The following is a 24,012-nucleotide window of genomic DNA, read 5'->3' on the forward strand; positions in this document are numbered from 1 at the left end:
GTTTTGTACACCTGACTGAAATATGCTTGCATTAAGTATTATCTGATAGCGATGAGGACTTAATATTCATGTGGTAAAACTAGTGGAAGATGATGTCCTTTACCCTTCTCCTGTTGGTGCCATATGTTTCATGTAACATTTTGATTAATCGATATGTATGAAACAGCAGCTCTGACATGACTGTAATTAAAACAGCAATATGGGACAGATTCTCATTTGGCACAAGTGAGTACTGTTCTGTTGACTTCAAAAAAGTCATCCCCTATTAATACCAGAGCAGCATTCAATCTCACAGTGGGATTGGAGTAAAAAGCCAGAATAGGTTGAGTCAGACTACTACATCTCAATCCAGAGGCCACCTGTGAAATAGTAACAAAACCCTGAGAGCACAAATGTATGGCATCCCTGGATGGTGTTATATGCTCAGCTAGGCAGCATATGACCCTGCCATCAGCTAAGAAAAGCATATTTGCTACGCAGTTGTTATTCCTATTTTTTCAATAGCTAGATTTGATGGAAACAAATATATCCAAATTAATGTTATATTATAACTGTGTTAACACTGTACTTAATAATTCCAGTACATAAACAGTGATTTCTTTTTTGTGCTTGAAGAAAAGGTAGTTCAGGCCATGGGGAAAATACTGCAAGACTTTCATCTCATAGTTTGTTCCAGGAGCAGCACTGAGGTATGTCAGTTCTTGCCATTTGATAAATGATTTAGAGACTGCAGGAAATCAGTGATCAGCTAGTAATCTTGTCAAGTGAAAAACTGGTTTTCTTGAACCTTCTTATATTTGATCAGTGTGCTAGTGCCCCAGAGATGATGAGACCCTTGTGGCTGCTCAGTCTGTCAGTGTCCCGTTATGGGGACTCCTCTGAACAGCTCGCTATATTGGAGGCCAGTTCAACTGACTTGTTTAGAGATACGTGCCAAAAGTGCATCAGAGGCAAATCCTTTACTGCAGTTTAGGAAGAGAAATCCCCTTCCTGGATCTCCCCAGTCCTAGTTAAGTATGTTATCCACTGCCAGGAACTGCTAGCACCCTTAAAGGATAGAATAACAAACTTTTTTAATAAATACACTGACAATACAAACTTGTGCTATCTGGAGACAATTATTTAGTGTACACAGGGTAAGGTTATTAACCAATAGGCATCTCTACAGAGGAGAATATAGATTCAGGCTGTTGACTGATTCCTGAAGTTATCAAGGAGTCTTCCCTAATTTCTCCCCACCCTTACCTCACTTTTATACTATTTCTTTACATTTGGGTGAGGCTTGAGTGACTCTAGTCATGCATACCCTTGGTACTGACTGGTGTAAAATTCTCTGGTTTCACTCTTAAAATGTAGTCAATGAAATATAGAGAGCAAGCTCAGTGAGGAACAGTCATACCTTGGAGGCAGGTAACTTTGGCTTTAACTCCAGGGATTCAGGCGTGCGTTGATGTTGCAATGAGATTACAATGAAGCAAGTTAATCCAAGGACAGTAATTTTGCCACAGTTGCTGGTTGAACAGCAAGACATGTCCCACTTACCTTGGCTGACAGTTGCTATGTGATTTATCGGCTACATGGTACCATCAGGTTCCCTTCCCTGGAAAGATTGCAGCAGAGCCTGGCCTTGGTGTTTCCATTCCACTCCACCCTCCATTTCATTCCTCTTAGCACGTGCTTAAGGTTGCAGGCTGTGGGGGGCAGGGCGTAATCATTGTTGAAGAGATTTTCTGCATGCCAACCACATTCCATCCAGGAAGTAGCAGCTGCATTTTACTATAATTTCTGTTCTCTTATAACATTTGTTAGAATGTGACTTTAACTTCACAGTTTTCTCTAACTTTACCCCCAAGCATCTTCCCATAGATCTAATTGCATTTCTACAAATCTATAGATCATGTCATAAAAATCTGTATTAAATAAGTCTCTAACAGGAAGCCTCACAAGGAATGAGATCAGATGCAAAGTTAAACTCTTATGTCACCTTGAGGTCTTGGAGTAAATTGGTCATAGCCTGATTTCGAGTAAGTCTGCAGTGTCATATGTATTTGTGCTCCACTGGGACAAGCCAGATGACAATGATGTCTACCGCCAAAAACACCCTACAGTTTTTAGGGGTGAAAATTAATTCATAGTATCTCTTAAAAAAAGTGGAAAAGGCTGTTATAAAGTTGTAACTATTCCAGATACAGGCAAAGTCTTTAAGTGTTTGAGCTTAAACAAAAAGTTTAGGAATATTGAATTGAGATTGCAAGCTAAAATATTTTCTCTCTTCTATAAAGAAAAAGATGAAGATCTAGATCTAGTCCTAGACAGATATAGTTAAGATAAAGTGAACTGGGATATCTTGTTCAATTTGTGTTCAGACACATCCACATCTTCATCCTCACTTAAAGCCAGTAAAGCAACTCCAGAAAAATCTGCCAACTTGTGGCTTGTGGTCCTTTGACTTGGCTTTGTTGCATACTGTTCAACATTCTATGGAACAAGCTACATTTGCAGACAATCAGTTCAATTTCTCTTCAAGACTTCAGTCATTTGTTGTAGTTGTTACACAACCTTAGCTTAGTCCATTTTTATGACTTAGTTATGCATCAAGGTCATAACAGTATATTTACGCCATGGTAACCTTCATTTCCTGCTTCCACAAGAAGGACATCACGGAAGGAAATGAAACGTAGGTGAAAGCAGAATCTCATTCTTCATTACAGTGTTTCAAAGATGCTATTTTCACTTTTAAATTCTAGCAGTCCTGCTTGATGTCTACGGTGAAGAGATTCAAGATGGCAGCTTGAAAAAGAAATCCCTATGTGATACACCATTACAACAATTTTTTTTCCTTTTGTTTTTCACTGGTTTTCTTCAAAGTAAAGCAAAATTATTTAAACTGAAAGTGCCAGTTTCTTTGTACATGGAATATGAAACTCAGAAATGCAGAGTAGGTGCTGTCAAGAAAGTTCAGGTTTTAAAATTATTCCAGACAAGTCTGCAGAGGTATAAAAATTCTCTCTTCTGTAAAATCGTTAGATTATGTGTTATAGTATGACAGCAAAATGTTGAAGCTCTTCATATGTTGCCCCCTGCCAAAATCCAGGGACATTTAGAAGGACGTTACACAGCTTTTCTGAATTCCTTGTTTATCCTTGGATGAATTTGATTTGAGGAAACTGTCTGAGACTAAAATCTAGCCATCCCTGACCTTCCAAGGAAGCGTGTCTTTATTCCAAAATCAAATCCTAATTCAACAAGACTTGTACAAAAACACAGCTTGTAGAACCTACAAATTGGCTGCAAGAAGAAATCCTTCTAAGCAGCCTATGAGAAGGCTGATTCAAGGCAGATTATAAAGAGAGTTATAGGGCCTCATTTTCTTACCTGCTTATACAAGTTTTGCATCATTGTTATTGCACCTTACCAACACTGGACTAAACCTGATGTAAATAATTAAGAACCAAGTTTAAATTGCTTCAAGATGCCACAGATGATAGGTACATCACAGGGGCCAAAGGGATGTATGTACCTATAGTTATCTATCACAAGATGAAAGAGGGAGAGTTAATTTTAAGGGTTTAGCTGTGAGAGGAACTCTGTATGTGTGGACACACAAACATCTGCCTACACACTTCAAACTGCAAACAGAAAAAGAAGCAGCTTCAGAAAAAAGTACCTAGGGTGGGGACTGGTGGATATTGCCTAGGGGAGTCCTGTAACCAGTTGTGACACTGCTCTGTAACAGGTTTGTTCTGGAGGTATCAGGTCAGCCCAGGCTGCAGCAAAGGTAAAGGTGCTGATGCCCACAGGCCAGGGAGAGAGGGAATCTGCCTTTTGCTCCTGTCCTGAGTGAGAGCTCTGCATATATAGTATCTCTCATACTATAATCTAACTGGCACCAGGGAGCACAGAGACACCCTGTGGGCTGTGCCCCATGCAAGAAGTAGAAGGGGACACAGCTGTAGCTAGATTTCTTTAAAAATATTTAAGGCTAAATGTTATTAGAGAAAGATGAATGCAGCAGGCTGATTTGCAGTATTTATGAAGTACTCATAATAGCATCAGAGAATGATGGCAGTTGCAGATTCTGTGTCCTCAGCCAGGTAGCGTGACAAAGTTGCTCCTCTGAGTGCCATTTTCCATGAATCACTACAGTAGGCTAGACTAGATAGAGATCCCATAGAGCCATAGCTAATACCAGAGTTCAGTTATGATGAGAAAGAAAAGTAGACCAAGACTTCATCCAAGGTGGAGACCGCTGAAGAAAAAATTGTGGAAAAAGACATAAATCTTTGAACAGCTCTTGAACATTCTATTCACTTAAGAGAAAGAAAAAAGGATATTAATTCTTGTGAAAGGAGATAGTAGCGGTTCTTTAGGAATGCTGGACTAAGTGTATTTAGTTTCTACCTTTTGTTTGCAGGTAAGTGTCAATCAATGCAAAGAGCTGAAAAATCAAGTATTGCTGATGCAGGACTGATTAAACTTCATAACTGAGATCATTGCAGTCAACACGGGAAAAAAAGCAGCTCTACAGAGGCATTGCTATTTTTTTCCAGACATCCCAGAGGTCATTCTTTTTACCTCTCCTATCTCTTTAATGGTGAAAGTAGGATGCTTGCACAAGGAGCTGAACAAGCAGAGTCTTCTCATGTCCCTCTTTCCACTTTAATTTCTCATTTTCCAGAAGGGATGTAAATGTGCTTTGCAGGCAAACTGAAAATGCAAGTGTTTGCATTTGACTCTTGGAAAATACCCTTTAAGAAATGACAACAAATACCAAGAGACTAGGAAGATGGGAGAAGGGAGAGTGGGAAAGAGGAGAAACATCTTTTATTGAGACTTTTTATTAAGAGAGGTGTGAAAACATCCTGTAGACAAGATTATTCAATCATCAGACTCACCAAACTCTTTTTGACCACTGTAAAGTTTTATCAGCTTTGGAAATAATGCTTCAGGAATATCCAATACAGGTGATCTTACAGAACTAGATAAACCCTCCCAAATACCTCTTGCATTATTGCAACAAATGTATAGTAAGAATGGGACTACAAGCAAGGATTTAGGCAGCAGGGCTTGCCCACTCCTTCTCCATTGACTCTTCCATTCTGGAAGTCTGATCTGCAGCAGCCAAAGCAACCTGGGCTTATTAACCTTCAGCTGGTGTCCCTCTCCAAGGACCAGAAGGATGGGCAGTCTTTTGTCCTTTCTGTGTTAAAGCTCCTGACAGAAAGCTGCTCCTGTACTGCTCAGTTTCTACCTGCTGTCATAGAAAATGTCATAAAGGAAACAGACACTTTTCCTTCTGTCTCATACTTTGAGGAAGAGAGGATATTCCCTCTGCTGTGTTTCTGTCTTAACAAAACATTTCCCCCGTCTCTCTACATGTAAAAATTAGACTTTTTATTCACTACTGCATGTAGAAATGTAATATTTCTGTTTGCAATTCCAATTTCACAGTTGAGCAGGATCTGCAGAGACAGGATTCTAATAAAATTGCAGAAACATTTAATGCAATGACTGGCAGATGGGGAAAGGGTTTATGGCAGCTCCATTTTTCTGATTATGTTAACAAAACATGGCATGTGCTTTTCTAATACATAGAAAATTATTCCATTTACAATTTGAATCTGATGACTGAAACTCATCAGGTGACTTTTTTGAGAACGTGTTTATCACCTGAATGATCTAATAATACAGAAGTAGTGATTTTTCTTCCCTCAAATTAATGTTCCAGATTTGAAGTTTAATGAAGTTACATGAGGTAATTTAAAAAATTGTCAAAGTGCAACAATGCAATTTCAGTAAATTATTTATGCATATTTGATTCAGCAATTAGAAGACAGCAGCCTATAGTGATCCACACTAGGAAGCTGTTTAAATACAGACAGGTTCAGTGCACTAATGTGGTAGGGGGATAGTACTAATAAAAAAATGGAGCATCTCTGCAAAGTCAACTACATGAGATGATGTATAAAGTTTTCAAAATTTGTTCCAAACTGTGGTTTAATAGGAAACTAGTCTGAAAGTCTGGACGTCTGCATAAAATTTACCTAGCTAACACCTCTTATAAACCTAGTGTCACAAGTCCTGGATCAAATATTCCAATTTCTTCCAATTCTTGAACATAGATGTCTCAAATGTCACCTGTCCAATGTGCCAGGTGCTCATTTACCATGTTTTCAGATTTGCTGGAATTGGAAGTATATATATCATACCCAGTTCTGTTACCCCCAAAAAAAATTCATCTTTTAAGACAATATTATTAAGTAGGGAAAATTATCAAATATCACTGAGAGAGGACCTGGAGAAGGCACTGAAAGTCAGGCTACAGTGGATCAGGCAAATGCAGACCTCAGAGAGAACATACACATGTTGGTTTTTGTTTGTTTTGCTTTGTGTTTTTTCCTTTGCCTTCTCCAGCTGAATCAAAGCTAATTTTTAATGCATGTTTAGAAACTGAGTGAAAATTACTTCAGCTGACTTTAGCTGACCCCAATGAGTCTCAATTATTTGAGGTTGCAAGGAAGTTATCATATGATTTACCATGTGATTTATTCCTATAAATTATTGTGAGGTCTCCAAATGACTGAAAATGTGAAGATAGTCCTTGAGGCACAGTTTAATTGGTGGTGCTGAAAGCCTGTGTTATGATCCCTCTCATTTATAATCTCATCCTTTCTCCCTCTCATTCCCAAATAACACCACTGCAGCTGTGGTGAAGCTGGCTAAAATCTAGGAGCATTATCTTCTGTACCTAATTAGTGGTCTTTTAATAATAGCACAGAGGACTTCAGGGAAATTTGCCTCACCTTTTATTCAATCTGGCCCTGTCCTAGGCTTACCTATCAGACTTCTGCTTCTAGCACTTCCAAATCTTACATGAAAAGCATTTGAAACTATGTTCCTGTTACCAAGGAAATGCCTTACTGAAAATAGGTCCTGAAACACCACAACCACTAATGCAATCAAAATAAAAGCAGGAATCATCATCAGTGATTCACAGGCCCTCATCACTTTCCTAGACAGGACTTTTTCACCACATTCCCATTCCCTTGACTTGTCAGCAGGGCCATGCTGGAGTCACAGAGCAGTGAGACATATCTTCTGATGCCATCCTTAATCCTCCCTGCCTTTTTCTTTCCCAGTGTGACACTGTCAGGCAACTCTTCATTTCTCCTCTGTAATCATGGTTCTGTTCACTTTCCATGGCTGTCTCCCCTTATTATGGATCAGTCCTGCTGTCCTCCCAACCCCCACAGTGCAGCAGCCAGGGCTGTCTCCTGTGACACTTTGGTTCCTCACTGAGCACAGATCGAGTTGATGCACTCTTTGTCTTTCCTGGCCTCCACATGATATGCAGAAAAGTAGCTATTTAAAGACTGCACCTTCTAATTCAACAAACCTGCTCCCTGTGGAGGAAATTTAGGAGTGTGTTGCAGCAATTTATGCCAGCAGCTGAGGAGGTCAGCTAGTAGTGCTGGCATAAACTGGCAGCAAAATAGGCTTGACTGCTCTGAGGCAAAAAGCCAATCATGACTGATGTGGAATCTGTATAGCCAGTTTTAAGGCTTTAACACCCCTCCCTGGGAGTCCTTTGTACAGTGTGACAGTCAGGAATTAGTGTGGCTTGGGTGTTAGTACATACCAAACAAGGTGCACCCCAGCACCCTAAAGTCAGAGGGGAGTGGTGTCCCCTCCTCCAGGATCTGCGCTGAGCATGAGCACACCGGGGATCTCCTGCTGGGCTGTGGAGTCCTGTCACTGCATTCATCTGTGCACATTTTTCCAGTCCCATTGATCACATGATGACAAGGGAGGAAGGTCAGAGAGATTCATGCTGGTGGGTTTTCTGTGAATGTGGGGAATATATGCCTACTAGCAGTCAGAAGAAAGCCAGGAAATCTTCTGGCTTGGGAACAGAATGATTCTGAGAGAAAGCACTGATGAAGGAGGGATGTGATACCAGGGATGCTGCCTCTAGAGTCACTTTCCAGATTAGAAAAAACTGACATTTAAAACCGACAAAGCCTGCCTTTAAACTGACATCCAAGGCTTGTAGGTCTGAAAAAATGTTTAGAGCACACTGTGAACTGATATTGAGGGTTTTCACTGTGCAGTGTAAGACAATGAGCTAAATAGCAGCACCACAGTGACTCAGTGGGAAATGTTGCAGTTCCCACATAGAATAGGATATATGAGGTTTTTTTTCTTTCTGGAAGAGGGAGGCTTCATAATATCCTTCAGTTAAAAAAAAAAAATTAAAAAGTAGGAGGCATCTATGCTAAACATGAAGAGCTTTTTTCCTGAGGACAAATCAAATTTGCAGATTTCTTTATCTTTAAAATTGATGAAAATAGGTAATAGTGTGTGGTATAAAATTCTATAGGGTTAACATGCATGGGGGAAATTGCATAATACATCTAGTCTTTAAAACATTGCAATCTGATTTTATAGGACTTCCAGGCAGAAAAAGCCCAGTACAGACAAAAATAAATTAAAAAGTACATTCTGCTGTAAATATATCTTTTCACCTTTTTTTTTTGTGTGCTGCTTTTCTTTCTGTTTGGGCTTTTGGGTTAGTTTTTTCTTCCTGGGGGTGTTGGGGTTTTTTTTTGGTTTTTTGTTTTTTTTTTACTTTCTTAGCATTAGCAAGACTAGAAATATCACAGGATTTTGTGTTTATGAAATTTTCATTGTTCTCAGGTGGGCAGTTCAGATATCTCTCAGCTCTTCTTAAATTGGATTGAACTAGACCTTTTGAACTCACCCTATAATTGTGCATGAAATGATACAACTACCTCCTAGTTCCAAAGTAATTTTGAGCAATGGACTGCCCTGTTAGTGATTTCCCCATCCTTTCCAAGGTAAGGCTGAAGTAAGAATATTCTTTTGAGTATTCTTGATTTATATTCTTCTTAGGCATTAACTTCTTCCTAGACAATCTGTGCTTCTTATCAACCTTGCATAAATGTCTTGATAATCAAGGCTTCTGACCATAGTTATTTAAATGCAGAACTTCTGTAGAGTTTACCCGTAGTCAGTGTATAAAGACAAGTTTTCTCCACCTCAGAAATATTTTATGGGTTTTCTAAAAGGGAGGGAGAATATGATTTTGAAATGTATTGTTCTCATCTTATGCAAAGTTCACCCTGACAGTCGGCTGGTAAGGATCAAAGTTTCATATGGCATGTTGAAAGGTCAAAGCGTGTATTAAATTGTGCATTGGAAAATCAAAGCTTTGTAATTTACAGGCAATAGCTCAGAAATTCATACTTGAGGAGCAGGGTCAAAAGAAAGCTCTTATCCCTCTTAATTCACTTGGCAACACAGTTCTTTCCGTGTCATAGCAGTGCCTCCTGCTGCTGCTGCTGCCATGCAGGTCTGTTGATGTTCCTCCTAAAGATTTCAGGGCATGTAAGGTTCTGTGCTCTTGGTCTGCCTCCTGCTATATCACATCTGTTTCAGGACTTGAGTAAAAAGTACTTTTGGAAATATTTGAAAGTAATTTTTCTGTAGTTCAATATATTCTTGGTAACATGGATAAAATATTGTCCATAACATGAAACTTGTAAGGATTTGTGTTTGAAAATAAACTGCTGCATTTTTAGAGATGTCTTTGTGAAAAATCTCGATTATATACTTACTTTATCCATGTATACAATAAGTACAACATAAACAATAGAAGTTCTAAATTTAAAAAATCATTTCAGTAATACTGATTTGCTTCAAAAATATGTTCCAGCTTAATTGTAAAAATTTGAGAGGATAATGGGTTATTGCAGCCTTGATGACACAGAAGGGTTGCATTGCTTTGGTTACAACCTAGGCATAGATATGGATTTAGTTAAATTGTTCCATATCCCATATGAATAGGTTTGGTTCATAACTGATTTATATGGATTTGTCTCAGTTCAGTTATTGAATTAAGTGGATCCATGAAGGATTTGTATTGCTTTTAACTACAACAGTTAAAAAAAATAACCTGAATCAAACTAGTGCAACATGCTTTTGTAGACAAGGCCTAGGAATAGGAAAATTAAATTTTCTTTTATCATACCTGGGGCTTTGGTCTTAGCTCAGTTTCACATACTCTTCTGTCCATGAGCGATAATTTCAAAAAGTTTGTGGAGCCATAGGGTAAGAGCTCAATATCAGTCTACTATGCAGATGATCTCTCTCCTACTATTGTTTTTAGTGCTAAATGTAGTGCTTATCAATGCAAAGCTTTAGTGATGACCTGGTTAGGGACACTCTGAGGGAGTGGACACATAATGTCTTCCTTAGTCACCTTAAGAAATGCAGAAGTGCTTCATCATGAGGCTGTTAGCTTGCATCCCTGCTCTGTCCCTAGTTACTCAGTTCATACTTTTGTGCCACTGGAGTTCCATTTCTGTCCCATGACAATATGGAGATATCCCAAGCTCTTGATACTCCTAGCAGAGTGTAGACTATTGGAGACAAACCAGAGGAAAGCTGTAAAAACAGGAGTGGAAAATTGAAAGAGAGCAGGCTTAGATTAGACATAAGGAGTGCGGCAGAGTGCACTTACTATTCAAGCTCTTGTACAGTCATGCTACAAAATTTCTAAGTGTTTCACTGGAAATAACAGAAAAAACTCTGAGTGGTTTTAGACACAGCAATATAATTTTAAATTTAATGTCCTGCATGTCCATCCTCACAATGTTCATTGAAATTAATATATACCTTTTCTGAGTATTAAATAAATTCTGAAACAAAGGACATTATTGTCCACCAAGGATTTCAGGGTTGTCACTAACCAACTTAACTGAAAGGACAATGAGGAGAATCACTTCATCTCTGAGCTGCGGAGGGCCCACCAGAGAAGTGGATAGCTTTGGCTGAGTTAGGCAGAAGGGAGCTGTGAATGCAAAGTCTGATCAATTTATTATACTATTAAGCTTACATGGTTCCCATATTTATCCTGCTCCTAAAGAGATAATGTGCTTTGAGTGAAACACTGTGAGACTTGAAGTCACCTCTGCTATTTTGGTGTGACAACAAAGAAGCCAAGTACAACATGAATGCTCAGATTTGAACACCACCCCTAATCCCTCCTCAAGTAGATTTGAAACCTACTGAAGTGAAAGGCAAGCCTGTATGCTGCTACCTGTACCCTGCCCACCTATAATTAAGCAAAGCTTTATGCCACTGAGATTGTCCCAACACCATGTCTTTTTCAGACAACCCTCATTCACAAAAACATTGCAAATTTCTTTCAGAACAAATAGAAGGAGGCATGGCCCAAAAACTATGTGGTAATACTAAGAATGTTTTCCAGCAGCAGACAGAAATAATGGAGCAGAGGATCCTCCCTTCCAGAGCATGGAAGGGATTTCTGTATGTAGCAGTCATTTTGAAAATAATTTCAGGGTGCATTCTTCTCAGTGATCTCTGCTTAAACAAGCTCAGGAGCCAAAGGATTTAGCTCAGAGGTGAAGTTAATAACTATTCCTCAAGATATTGTTCCAGACTGCAGTGCCTACCAATTAACTATTATCAATTGAGAAAAGAAAATAAGCTTCTATTTTGTCTAGTGAATGAAATGAGGGGCTGAAGTAACCATTTTTATTGCTGTACTTATATGAATAATATCAACATAAGGCAGTCAAAGTGAAGACAATTATCTCTTCATTTTCTGTCGCCAACTGTACAATGTCCCTGGGTTTTAACATCCGACTCAATCCTATTTCACTATTGCAAACATGAACTAGATACCAATTGATTTTTAAAATGAATGTGCTACAATTCAACAATAGCTGCAGGGCAGTGAATCAAAACTACTCACATGCTTGTGACTCTGTCTCTCTAGGGGCTGAATTCCCACTAAGAGAATATCAGCTCTAATAATGCACAGCTGATCCAGGTTTTGTGTAGATATCTCTGTACATCCCAAACTCACCGTCATCATATCTGAATTCCCATGGTGGACAAATACTGCAGTTTAGAAGCAGGACAGGTTGTCTGATAGATGAACTGCTAGATGAGATCTGTGTAAAAAACATGATAGTATTAAAGCTGCAGATCAGAGCAGGAAGATCCTCAAGTCTTCCTAAAGGAGCTAAACATCTTCTGGTTCAGAAAAAAACCCTCCAAACTTACATTTTACCACTAATAAGGCAAAAAACTTTGTGTTCCTTGTGCCAGAAAAGGCTTTTAGAACAGTAAGAGTGGACCTTAAATTATAGGCTTTTTGCTGCATCTCAGCACAGCATGTCCATGTGCAATTTCTTCTCAGCAGCCCTCAGTCACTTCCTTTAAAATAACAGTCTGGAGCTGTTCTGTGAAATTGTTCAGCCTTTCAGAAACACGATGGTACAGACAGCTGCTTCTACCCTGTCCTGTGTGAACCTGCCCTGCTCTGCCTCTCCCCATCTCAACAAGCACTGCAGGACCAAGTCTCCCAAAATTTCCCTGGAACAGGCCTGAAGTCATTTGCATGCAGCATGAAAAAAAATGCATGGGGAAGACTTTATAGATGCATTTTCTGTTTCTTTTCCAAAGAAATCACAAAGAATAGGTACCGTGGTTTTTTCAGTGGACGAAATTTACTTCTGAATTCACCAAAGTTATTTCCCTTGTGACCGGACTCAATTTAGCCCAAAACATTCTTTCTTCTTACTTTGCATTCAATCAGATGTATTATGACTTAACACTTGCGTGTAGAAATGAATTATACCTGCTTGACTATTTTGTAAATACACATACTCCAAACAAGTATGTAGAAAAGAAACCTGAAGTTCATTTCTGTGCTGCATGTGGCTCTCTAGCTCCACTGTCTGGTGGTGATTTAAAATTTTATAAGGACAAGTAAAATCATTTATTTTCTAATCTAAGTAAGATGTCAGTGTTATGCTTCACAAGACAAGGGTATTTAAGGTGCCTGTGTGGTATAGCTGGCTGTCACTTATAGTAGATGAAAAACACATATTGATGTTAAATGCTTCTTTGCTCTTGAATTAAGCATGTAACTTGCTACATTAATAGGAAATTAACTCATGTTATAGAACTCAGATCTATTACTTCCAGGGTTTTGTGTATTATGAATCAAAATCCTGGACTGTTCTGTTTAAGGAGAGGTATATTCAGAAACTTAAGAGTTATCCTTTAAGTATTTCCTTGGCCTGCCTTTTTTTTTCTGTTCTTCAGAGAGCTATCATGAGCTCATAAATAAACAATTTACAAAAAAAATTAGTTCTATTCCTTTTTCCATCCCCCTATTGTTTAACTTCTTTTGATGAGGGTTTGTTACTTTTTTAGTCCTTGCCCCAAGCAAGTGCCAATATTTATTCTGGGAGGTGGTGAGAGGCAGCAAAAGAAAGAAAAGTTTTATCTTTCTTCTTTAGATCTGGTACTCAAGATATCATGGTGAGAACCCTGGAACACACAGTCAGGTGGGCAGACAGAAATTGAGTGAGTAAGCAGACAGCCAAGTGTCCTAAGAAATACATTTTCTTTCAAACCAGCACTGCTGGCTTTGAAAGAAGTACTAGGCAGCTACACAGTCTTTACTGAAGAAAAGATGAAGCACATTCAAAGCCAAAGCCTGCCCTGCTGACTTTCTTCTGTCAGAGGACCTGATGAAAAAGCATAGTCTGAGCTTGATTCACATGCACCCAGTATAGCAGCTTCAACCCACAGACATGACAAAAACATCACCTGCCTTCCTGCAGCACTTGCCAATGGTGTCTTCAGGCTCTGTAGAGAGCATCTGCATTTCTCGAGCCAAGACCTTAGATGATTTGAAATCTGGGGAATGTAATGTTTTTTGAATGTTTTCTAAAAAGAAAATTAAAAAGCAAATATTGAATATTCAAGGCATGTGATATAATCCCTTGTAACTTTGTCCCTCCTCCACTCCCATTCCACATTACCTGTCACTTTGCTCTTGAGCTTTTGTTACACCAGGTCTAAATACATTAGAATGCCTCGGCTGAATGATAAGCATGTCTTCCTATACCTGTTTATTTGCTACAGTTCAATAAAAAGAGAAATGTTATGCTTGGAGGAAACTAGAGAAACTAAATTAAACGTGACAGAGAGTCCACCACTGAATTAAAATTGTTATGAAAAAGGCCTCTTGTATTTTCATAGACAGTCTTCCTGGACTTAGGTGTAGTAAGATAAATACAAGGATTTTTTTTTTTAAACTGTGGGCTAAAAGATTCAACATGAGCACTTTTCAAAACCAGTCTTCTCTAGAAGGACTTATGTGGGAATAATATTTATTTTATTTCTTAACAGATTAGAAAAGTAGACACATATTTGTAAATAACCATTTCAATCTGACATGTTGTAGCCATAGGTAGGATTATTCATGCACCATTTCTTTATATTTTCACAAAATAGTTCCATTATTCAATGCATAAGTGCAGGAATAGTTCTGTAGAATAGTTTGTCACCCTTCATATTTGCCAGTTGGTTTTAACTGTGGGGTTTGGTGTGGAGTGTGGGATATTCTGTGCAAGATGTCCATCCTCTCATTGCTGCATTTATTGAATGGCTTGCTCTCCAGTTGTCAGACAATGCTACTCGCTTTTGAAGCCGACTGCTGCCTACCAATAAGAGACAGGTTTGATTTTTCAGACAAGTTATCAGATTCAGCCAACAGGTTCTTCTCCTTCTTTCTGCCTCATTCCTACACTTCTCCCCAGATCTGGGGCACCTCTGACACTTTGGGCTCTCTCTGTGTGCCCACGCCCTGTGCTCACCTGGAAGGTGCTGCTTTGCACCCAGCATTGGGCTGTGTTTTCATCCTTCACCTGCTGAGCAAGGTGTGTACAAAGTAGCTGTTGCTTCTGTCTCTCCTGCTTCTCTTCCAGATGTTTCTCATCTTTCAACTCTAAAGTCCAAAGAGGAGGACTATGCAAACACCCTGACAAATGTTCCTGAATTTGTTTCTCTGACAATTCAGGAGATACTCTTCTTACCCTTCATTTTTTCCAAAAAAATAGCACAAACAAGCTTGGAAAGCTGAAGACATTTATTTATACCTATAAAAATAATGCATCGAGCACAGTGTTTACAGACATTTTTTGGTCTACCTTCTGATCTCTGCCTGAAGTTAGGATTCAAGGGTTAAACTGGGGATGAGTTTCAACCTCGTAGTCTGTTCTGTTCACAGGTCATTTCAAAATGTCAGCACTCATACTGCTAACTTATTAAAGCTGATCTTAAACAGTCTAGTGCTTCTCAGTTTTAAAGTGGGCCTTCCAATTCACCTACAAAATATGCATTTTCTTCCTGACAGATGAGTAATAAGGACGCGAGAAAAACAGCTTTTAGAACTGACTGGTTGAACTTCAAAGTGTATGTTTTGTATGCATAAAAATGTACACAGGCTGGCAGTGTCAAAGCCTTAAAAGGAAAGACCATTATGTCTTCTGCTAAATGCAGCTATGCTGCTAAATTGCCTGTGATCCTAGAGAGCAAATCTTGCAAGAATAATCTATGTTTTCCTACTCAGTGGTAAAAGTCAGGTTCCCTTGAACGCAGTCTTCCTACAGCACTCCCATCTTCATTACCTGACATGAAGTTTTTCAAATATTAAAACACTTTTTCAGACTTTTTGTTACCTCATAAAGGACTACTTGAATCTGTGTAAAATGCAAGGAAAACAAAAGACAAACTGAAAGGATATGTAAACCAGGAAGTATTCCAGCTATGCAGGCCATGTCAAACAGCATCAGACACATAGAAATTAAGAGTTATTATATAAGAAAGATTTAAGACATTCCTGCTAGCTTGTTTTGAGAGTTTGTTAAGCTGAACTACTGTGTGGCAGATGTGATCTTATAACAGCCTGAGCTTTCCTTTCAAGTACCTTTATAAGGCAACTTTATTTGAAATGGGGCAAAGAGTCTTCCAGCCCTGTATGAAAAAATCATATCTATAGAGGATCATAGATATAAAATCATATCAAATTAATTTTACTGTCTGATGGTTGTCTGCTGGTTGCCTAAGTTTTGTTTTTCAACAGGAACTGTTGGGGTTTAGTCCATGATGTTAGAAGGCAAATGTCCACCACTCCAAAGCTGTTTTACCAGTCGTTCAGTCTTAGGGAAGACACTGAAATTATTATGGGTACAAGAATTAATTCTTCTTTCATCCTGTAGGCTATCAAGTCTAATGCTAAGCCAGTACCATGCAACACCAAGTCTAATTTTTTGGCACCTGGCCATAATCTTTATTCTGTCATTTAATAATCAGTTTAGGCCTTCTTCTCAGCATGAAGACATTTATTCCTTTGATCTACAGACCAAGATATTAAGAACACAGCTCCATGATATACTAGCATTGGTCGCAAAATGACTCAAGTGTTTAAAACAATGTTTTGCTAGCTAACTTTTTTTTAACTTGGAGTATTTTAGCGATCAGATTTATGGAGCACCCCAAAATAATGGTTTTGCTGTTAGAATGAGGGGTGGAAAAGCAAAACATTGCTGCCATGGGGCAAGAATGACTGGGTAGGGGCATAAAAAACCTGAAAACAGCTTCCTCACGGTAGGAAACATCTATTTTGGATCAGATTCACAATTCATGTTTACTGAATTTCCATCTTGGTCTGAAAGTTGTTTTTCAAAACCAGTCAAAACCAAATGCTATTACAAGATTATTTGATGAACTGGAAAGTAGATGGATTTCAGTGACAGGTGCATGATGAATGAACTTGGGAAAAGAAAATTAAAATAACAAAGTCCAATATATTGCTTACTTCTCAGAAGATAGATGCTTGTAGTCATTTATATTCAAGATTCACAGGCAGCAAATAACCTTAACTATTTAAATGAATTTTTGTCTATTTTAAACTTTCAAGAAAGTTGTGTATTAAAAAGTGACCTAAACATTAGATTTAGTTAAGAATTTTTACAATACCCAAGGACTCACCTGCACAGGAAAAAATCCTACTTAATTAAACAAAAGACTGCTTCATTTTTTTATCTTACTTATATGTACTGTATGAGATTTTCTAAGTCACAAAGTTTTAAACAAAACTAGAATCTTTTATTCCAAAATTCTAACTTACAATATAAATGCAAATTACATCACAATCAGAGGAATGAATTCATCACAAATAGTGTCTTTATGGAAAATGTTGAAGAAGAACACTGCAGATAAAGGAAGAAAATCTCATTATGCCACTTTGAGAGTGTGTGATTGTAATAGTTCTTGACATCAACCAGCTATGGATCTTTTGGAAAACCACACAGGGAGTAAACACAGAATATCTCATCAGAAACAAATTGATACTTAAAACTCTCGTGAGAATCGCTTAGAACAAGTGTCCTGAAGATGCTGTTTGAGAAGCTGTAGAAAGGAGTCCACAGTGTTCTAAAGGCAGAGACCAGACAGGGAACACATTTTCATACCACCATCTGTTTTCCTGTCAGTACCAGAGCCACTGAAGGTAGACCCTCAGCCTCCTGCCTCCAGTGTAGTTGTTCTTTTCCTCTTTTCTTCACACAGAGAGGAAGAGCCAAAATAATACAGAGGAGAGATTGTACAGTCCCAGAACAACAGGAGAGGTCTTGTGCCCTGACATACATACACTGTTCCTGGGATCAAAAGCATGACCTGAGAGGCCAGAAGAGACTTCTCCCATCTCATGCATGTTACAGATGAGCCCACCATGCCTTAGTGGGTCACCTCACAGACGGACAGAAGGTGACCAGAGCTCAAGTTGCACGAGCTGTGCCTGACTTTCCTCTGAAAGCAATTCTCCCATTCAAGAGGAGGAGAGAACATTTCAGAGACAAAATTTGGTGAGGTAAAAGAGCAAACCACTGAGATCAGGAGTCCTCCCAGTCCAACAGGAGTATGCAAGATATTGAAAATTACAGTTTTGAGGTATGTCAGAAGGATCATGGTTAGGGGTGCTGGAGAAGCCCAGTTTGATGTTTCATATGACGTCAGAATCAGTTTGAGTTTTGCTTTAATTTTCAGTTTTGTTCTTCTTTACACACTTGTTGACTTGCTTTCTCTTAAAGGAAAACAAATTCACTGCTGGAAAGATTTCTATTCAATGAATAGATAAAACTCTAAACTAAGGAAAGATCTATGCTCCTACCTGGGTTATCTATAACTCCTTCACCTCTTAAAAGAAAGGTGTGACCTTACATTGCAACATTTTCCTCAATATGTCTGCTTGTGTCCCAAAACAAAGGAGATAGCAGCCTGATCTATTCTTCCTGCTTTCTCCTCACACTGTAGTAATCCACCCACAGTGCTGGAGGTTCGGGCTGTCTGTGTGTTCAAGTATGCTCAGGAGGTTTGTCACTGGCTTCAGCACTTTCCTTGAGTATCTTCAGATTTCCCGACCACAAACGTATTCATCAGCTGTTGTGGAATATATGAGAGTCATTAAATGATGTATAATAATGTTAAAAATTGAAAGCCTTGGCCATTGTCTATCCAGCTGTACAGGGCATAACCCATCCAGTTAATACGTAACACAAAACAATTTCAGCTCTGATTTATTACCTGGCATTTTCTTCCATCAAGGACTCTCCTATATGATATATTTGAACCAGTCCAAAAATAAATTTAAAAATTAAAAAGAAGTGTTAGAAAGCTACCAAAACTGTGCTAAGGCATTATAAACATCAAGTAAAAACCAAAATTAGCCATTATTGCACTGAACACCTGGAATTAAAAAATTTCTCATGCTTCTGCCAAAAATTATCTGCTCCTAAATAAATATTGTTGGGATGTATTTAAAGGCACCATTTGCAATTCACATCTGATTTGCTTTCTAATTAAGCAGTGCTCAGAAAAGTAGTAATAATGAAATGCAAAAACTATCTGCTACTAATACTCAGAGTGATCCAATGTCTTCACATTTCCTGCTTATATCCAGAGCATTTATGAAATCCTGAGCCTCCAACAGCATTCCTCACATTATAGTAAATTTTGCTGAAGGAGGGTGAGGAATTAATATGTATGAAACAATAGTATGGATTTAAAGGGACCTTGTGAAATTATTTTAGTAAATTTGGTTCATTGTTGAGAATAGACAAAGTTCATGAGTAAAGGAAACGCCATTAGAAAGGTTTACCTGAAGAGTCACGCAGTAAATTTCTCATATAGAAAATATCTCTTTAAATGTCATATACACCTGCCAGAAACCCACTCTTGAAACACTGCTCCAGACCTTATCTAGCTGAAATTACACACAGCATGCAGGGTATAAGTGCAGTGTTGTTTTAGAAACAGAGCCTCTGAAAGTTGAAACATGTGACCTTGCTGGGATTTGAATGTGGCTTGTAGCAGTTTTATCATCCCCAGGGTCTTTGCACACCAGTTGGTAAAAGTTCAATAGAACTTGGTTATTATTTATACTAATCACATAGCATAAGTGCTAATAATTAAAAAGGTTGATATTTTAAGCTCAAATCTCTCTTCTGATTTGCAGTGCATATATGAAAAAATATACTGAACAGAGAGTACAAACCAGACACTTAAAAAGTGCTTGGACGCATTGTTTGAAGGAAATCTATTATTCCTTTTTTAAAGGATCTGTGGACTACTTGTATAGGACTTATTAAATTCTCGCATAGTTTTTTATGCTCATAAAGCTATTTCTAGAAAGAAAAGGTTATGGGTACACACACGAGCACATTTATACCACATTTATGCAACTGGCTTGGAAACACTATGTGGGTTTGTGGAAAAAAAATCAACATCTGTGACTGACAGTCTTTAGTAGCCAAGAAACTAAATTGTGTAAATAAACCACTGAATTTGTTTCAAGACATAGGTAAGAAGGAAATCAGTTCGGGGATGAAATTATATTGAAAACAACTAGAATTCTGGTTGGATTCACCTGTGTTCACATCTTTTCATTTTCATAAAGCTTTGGAGGTAATCTAGGTAGCAAAGTCAAAACACTTATTTCAGCCTGCTGTGAGGCAGGGACCTTGTTCATCCGGTCAGGTGAACAGCAGCTAAAATATTTGATGGCAAGTCTGGTTCAGAATTGAAAATTCATTGGAAAGCCATCTTATTTCATTACTGTTCTTTATATTCCCTTGTGATATTAACTGGTATTTTTAGGCACAAATATATTCCCCAAACCAGGTCAAGGACACTGCTGAGAGAACCTCGGATTTGGCAAATTCTGTTTGACCAGCTCTGCAGATTTGAACAAATCCAAGTCTGTTCATGAATAATCTGCAAATACAGAAGGAGACTAAAATTGTCAAACAAATTCTTAACTCTACAGTGTTTGCCCAAAGCTACTCTCTTGTTCCAAGCGCACGTTAGACTCAGCTGGTGTTCTTTATGTACTAAGTATAGGAAAAAATCCATAATGGGAATAATTGAGGTGCTATGAACTTCATAGTAAAGAAGCTTACTCCAGGCTTCTGTGCATGTATACATGGATTTGACTCTGGTAAAATGCTAGTGCTTCTGCAGTCTATCACCCTTGTACAACAGGAACAGTTTAACTTGAACCAAGTAAAGTCATTCTGAAACAAAGTGGTCTCAGATGCTGTGGCTCAGCAAGCCTACGACTATTCCCCTATGTCGGACCCTCAGACCCCAAGGCTGGTCAACCAGGCCAAGCAGACCCTCTCCACATCCCAATATGTGCTGCTATGTCCCACATAAGTGGGACAGCCAAAGTCTGTAAGTGTGCAGCCAAAGTCACCCATGTTTCAACTGGCTTCTCCAGGTACTGCCTTATGATGGAAAGCAAGTATCCATCAGCCTATATTTGTCAGCTGAGGAGAGCCACAAGCCACAGGCATCCTTATGTTGGTCCCTACAGTGACTGAAACACAATACATGACACTCAGTATTCTTGGGGGCTTTTGGGGTTGCTTTTTTTTTCATTTTGCTCATGCTTGACAGGCAGGAGGAAAACTAATATTTTTATTATTTACCACTGTGGAGCTTTCCAGTACAATAGAGCTGCAATTTTAAGTTAGAAATGTATTGCTTCAGCTTTAGCAGTGAGTATAAATGCATCTCTTCTTTTTCTTACTTTGTTTCTTCCCATTTAGATAGGATGTGCCTCCAATTTGGTGTGGTTTCCTTGCCTTTTATGATGCCTGGATAATGTCTTTAATTTTGGTATTAGACTAATCTAGTTAATTGATCATAGCATATTCTCAAGGCCTCACTAAAGCTTTCATGGACTTCTTACATGGTACTTAGCATAACTGTTCAAGTGGCAGAAAGAAAGTCTTATCTCCTCTCCCCAGAGGTAGCTAATCTGGCCTCTCAATCTAGTAAAACTTGCAGTAACTATTGAAAAACTACACAGTATGTCATAAGATCCACAAGCAAACTTTTTCTGCTAGTTTTCAGTTACTGATTAAGCTTTGTTTTCTATTTTTTTTTCAGTAACAAATGGTGACTGATGAAAGCTTTTCACTGCAAATCAAAGGCATTCATCCTGTTTTCTGTAAAAACTGGGGTAGTGACAAATCCACAAATGCTTTGCCTGAATCTGTTCTTTGGAAGAACTACAGCTTGGCCCAATGTATGTGTTTGAACACCACAGTATATTTTTTCCACTGCGTAACACAAAAAAACAATTACAGGAAGAAGTTTAGCTTAGTGCTTAAGCAGACTAGACCCCTGCTTTCTCTGGTTTGGCTCTGCCACTGAGGTTTCAAAGGTAATTCACAATTTTGGAGGCATTCATTGTTTAAAACCTAAAGGGTCCCTGTGTTTGAAAAACAGAATATAAAATGCACATGAAGTTAAGGATCAAATTTTAAGGCTGCTCTAAAGCTCCTTCAAAGCACTGCCACTGATTTCAGCAATCTTTGGGTCATTTTCTCAGGCCGTTACTTTTGTGCCTATCAGTTGGTAGCAGAAGACAGATGAAACGAATGCTTTGGACAGGCAGCACAGTTAAGTGGAGCTACAGGTCAGAGAATTTATATTCTGACCCTGCATCTGCCACCAAAGCGAGCCCTGACAAATCGCTACATCCCTCGACATCTCAGAGGTAAAATTGGATGATACTTACCCACCTCTCAAGGCACTGCACTTTGTGCTCCACCAGCAGTTATCATTCTATGACTAGGAGGCTCAATTATTTGAAATACTTTGAGATGTAAGACGGTCTGAAAGTATGAAGTGTTATCATTAATAATAATAATGAAAGTGCAAAAAAAAAAATTTCCAGTAAATTAACACAGAACCACAAATCAGTTCTGATCTTGTGGGTTTTAAGCATAGCATTTCTTCCCAAGGGCTACAGTAGGATCTTTCCTCCTTTATTCATTTCAGCCAACAGTTAGGTTCAGATTGCTTTTTAAATATTTAATAACTGCTTGGGACATTTTATTTTATGGTGATTCCACATCATGCATCCCTGGCCTTCTTAATTCAGCACCAGATTTTAGAACAAACAAAGCCTGTTAATTCCTCTGTGCGTAGATCAGAAAACCAACCCTCCCTTGGAGTTTCCTGAAGGTCAAGTGAAACATCCAAAGGAGATTTTTTTCATTTTTCACACCCTTCTTTCCACCCACCATCAAATCAAGCAAAGCTTCTCTTAATCATTATCAGGAAGACAAAAAGTTATAGTGCAGAGCAATGGACCGGAATTTCACACTCCATTTACACAATAACTCTGAGGGCTGCTAATGTGCTGTTTGCTTTTTAGCAGGCATCTCTGCAGTCATCACTGAAATGCATTTTGGCGCTGCTCCCAGGGCAACTTAACTATTTATGACAGCTTGTCTTGAAGTGCCTACGTGAACATTAGGATGTCCACGGCAATCTGCAAATTGACCCATCCACATGGCATTTGAGATCAGATGGAAAGAGCTTTAATAATGTAATGAAAGTTAGGGAAGACATCATTTTTAATTTATCTTTTTCACTTTCTCTCCAATTTTCCATCCCCTCTTTTGGCCAGGATATGTCAAATTATTAAATCTTCCCATATTAACAGATGCTAATGATCTCTCTCTCACTTGGACTGTCTTTTATTACACATTCAGTCAGACAATAAAGGGGAAATATAAACTCTCATTCTATGTAAACCATTTCTCTCCAGAGAGTGAACCTGCTCCACCAAACCCAGCTGTTTGCTTATTGTCCAAGTTGAGTGATGCATGAGTAATTTAAAAGGCAGACATTCTTCCCGACAGCTTTCATTTTCATGCTGTTCCAAAGTTCAGAGGTGGATTTTATTCTTCAACCTTTATTTCAGCTTTTTTATTCTCTCCTAGAAGCAAAGCAGCCTAATAAAACACCATTTGCAGACACACCTAATAACATAGAAGAAAAAAAAACCCATTTAACTGAGATCCAACTTCAGCCTCCAGCAGGAGTGAGGAGATATATCTGGAAGGTTCACCAGGATAAGAGAGGTCACAGCTCCTAACTCTGCTGCTGATTTATTCACAGGGCACCTGGAGTTAAGCTACCTCACCTCATCAGGCCATACTTTCTCTCTTAAAGATTGATGTGTATCAGGAGCTGTGAGAGAGGCAATTTGCTACAGAAAGTTAGAGCAGCGGAAGATAGAGAAAAAGAATGGGTTACTTCCCATATTTGCACCTTTGTTTCCCTTAACTTGGTTTGACTATAAATATTTTCTGTAGGTGTTGACTTTAAAGACACGGCTGTGTAGTACACATTAGAATTTATCCCACGACCCATCTCCTGAGGTGATAATTATCTTCCTCACTCTCCCTCACGGGGTTAACAATATTCTCACATCTCTCTTTGCTAGGACCTTTCCTTCCATGGATACCAGTCACCTTTTCCCTCCAATTCTCAATCTGATTAGCATAATTAAATTACATTAGAGTCACTGATCTCAGCTTGCTCTCTGAATTTCTTTGCTTTTGTTCTAATGAAAAAAGAGTTTGTGTATTGCAAAATTGTCCATTTTTCTTATTATCAGGAGAGTCTAACAAAGCCTCTAATAATAGTCTTTTTTATAATCATAAACCACAAACACACATGTTTAAGTCTGTGTATATATATATATATATATATATATATGTTTTTTTACAAGGGTCCATAAAC

This window comes from Motacilla alba, chromosome 5 (genome assembly GCF_015832195.1).
Source record: "Motacilla alba alba isolate MOTALB_02 chromosome 5, Motacilla_alba_V1.0_pri, whole genome shotgun sequence".
Lineage (NCBI taxonomy): Eukaryota > Metazoa > Chordata > Aves > Passeriformes > Motacillidae > Motacilla > Motacilla alba.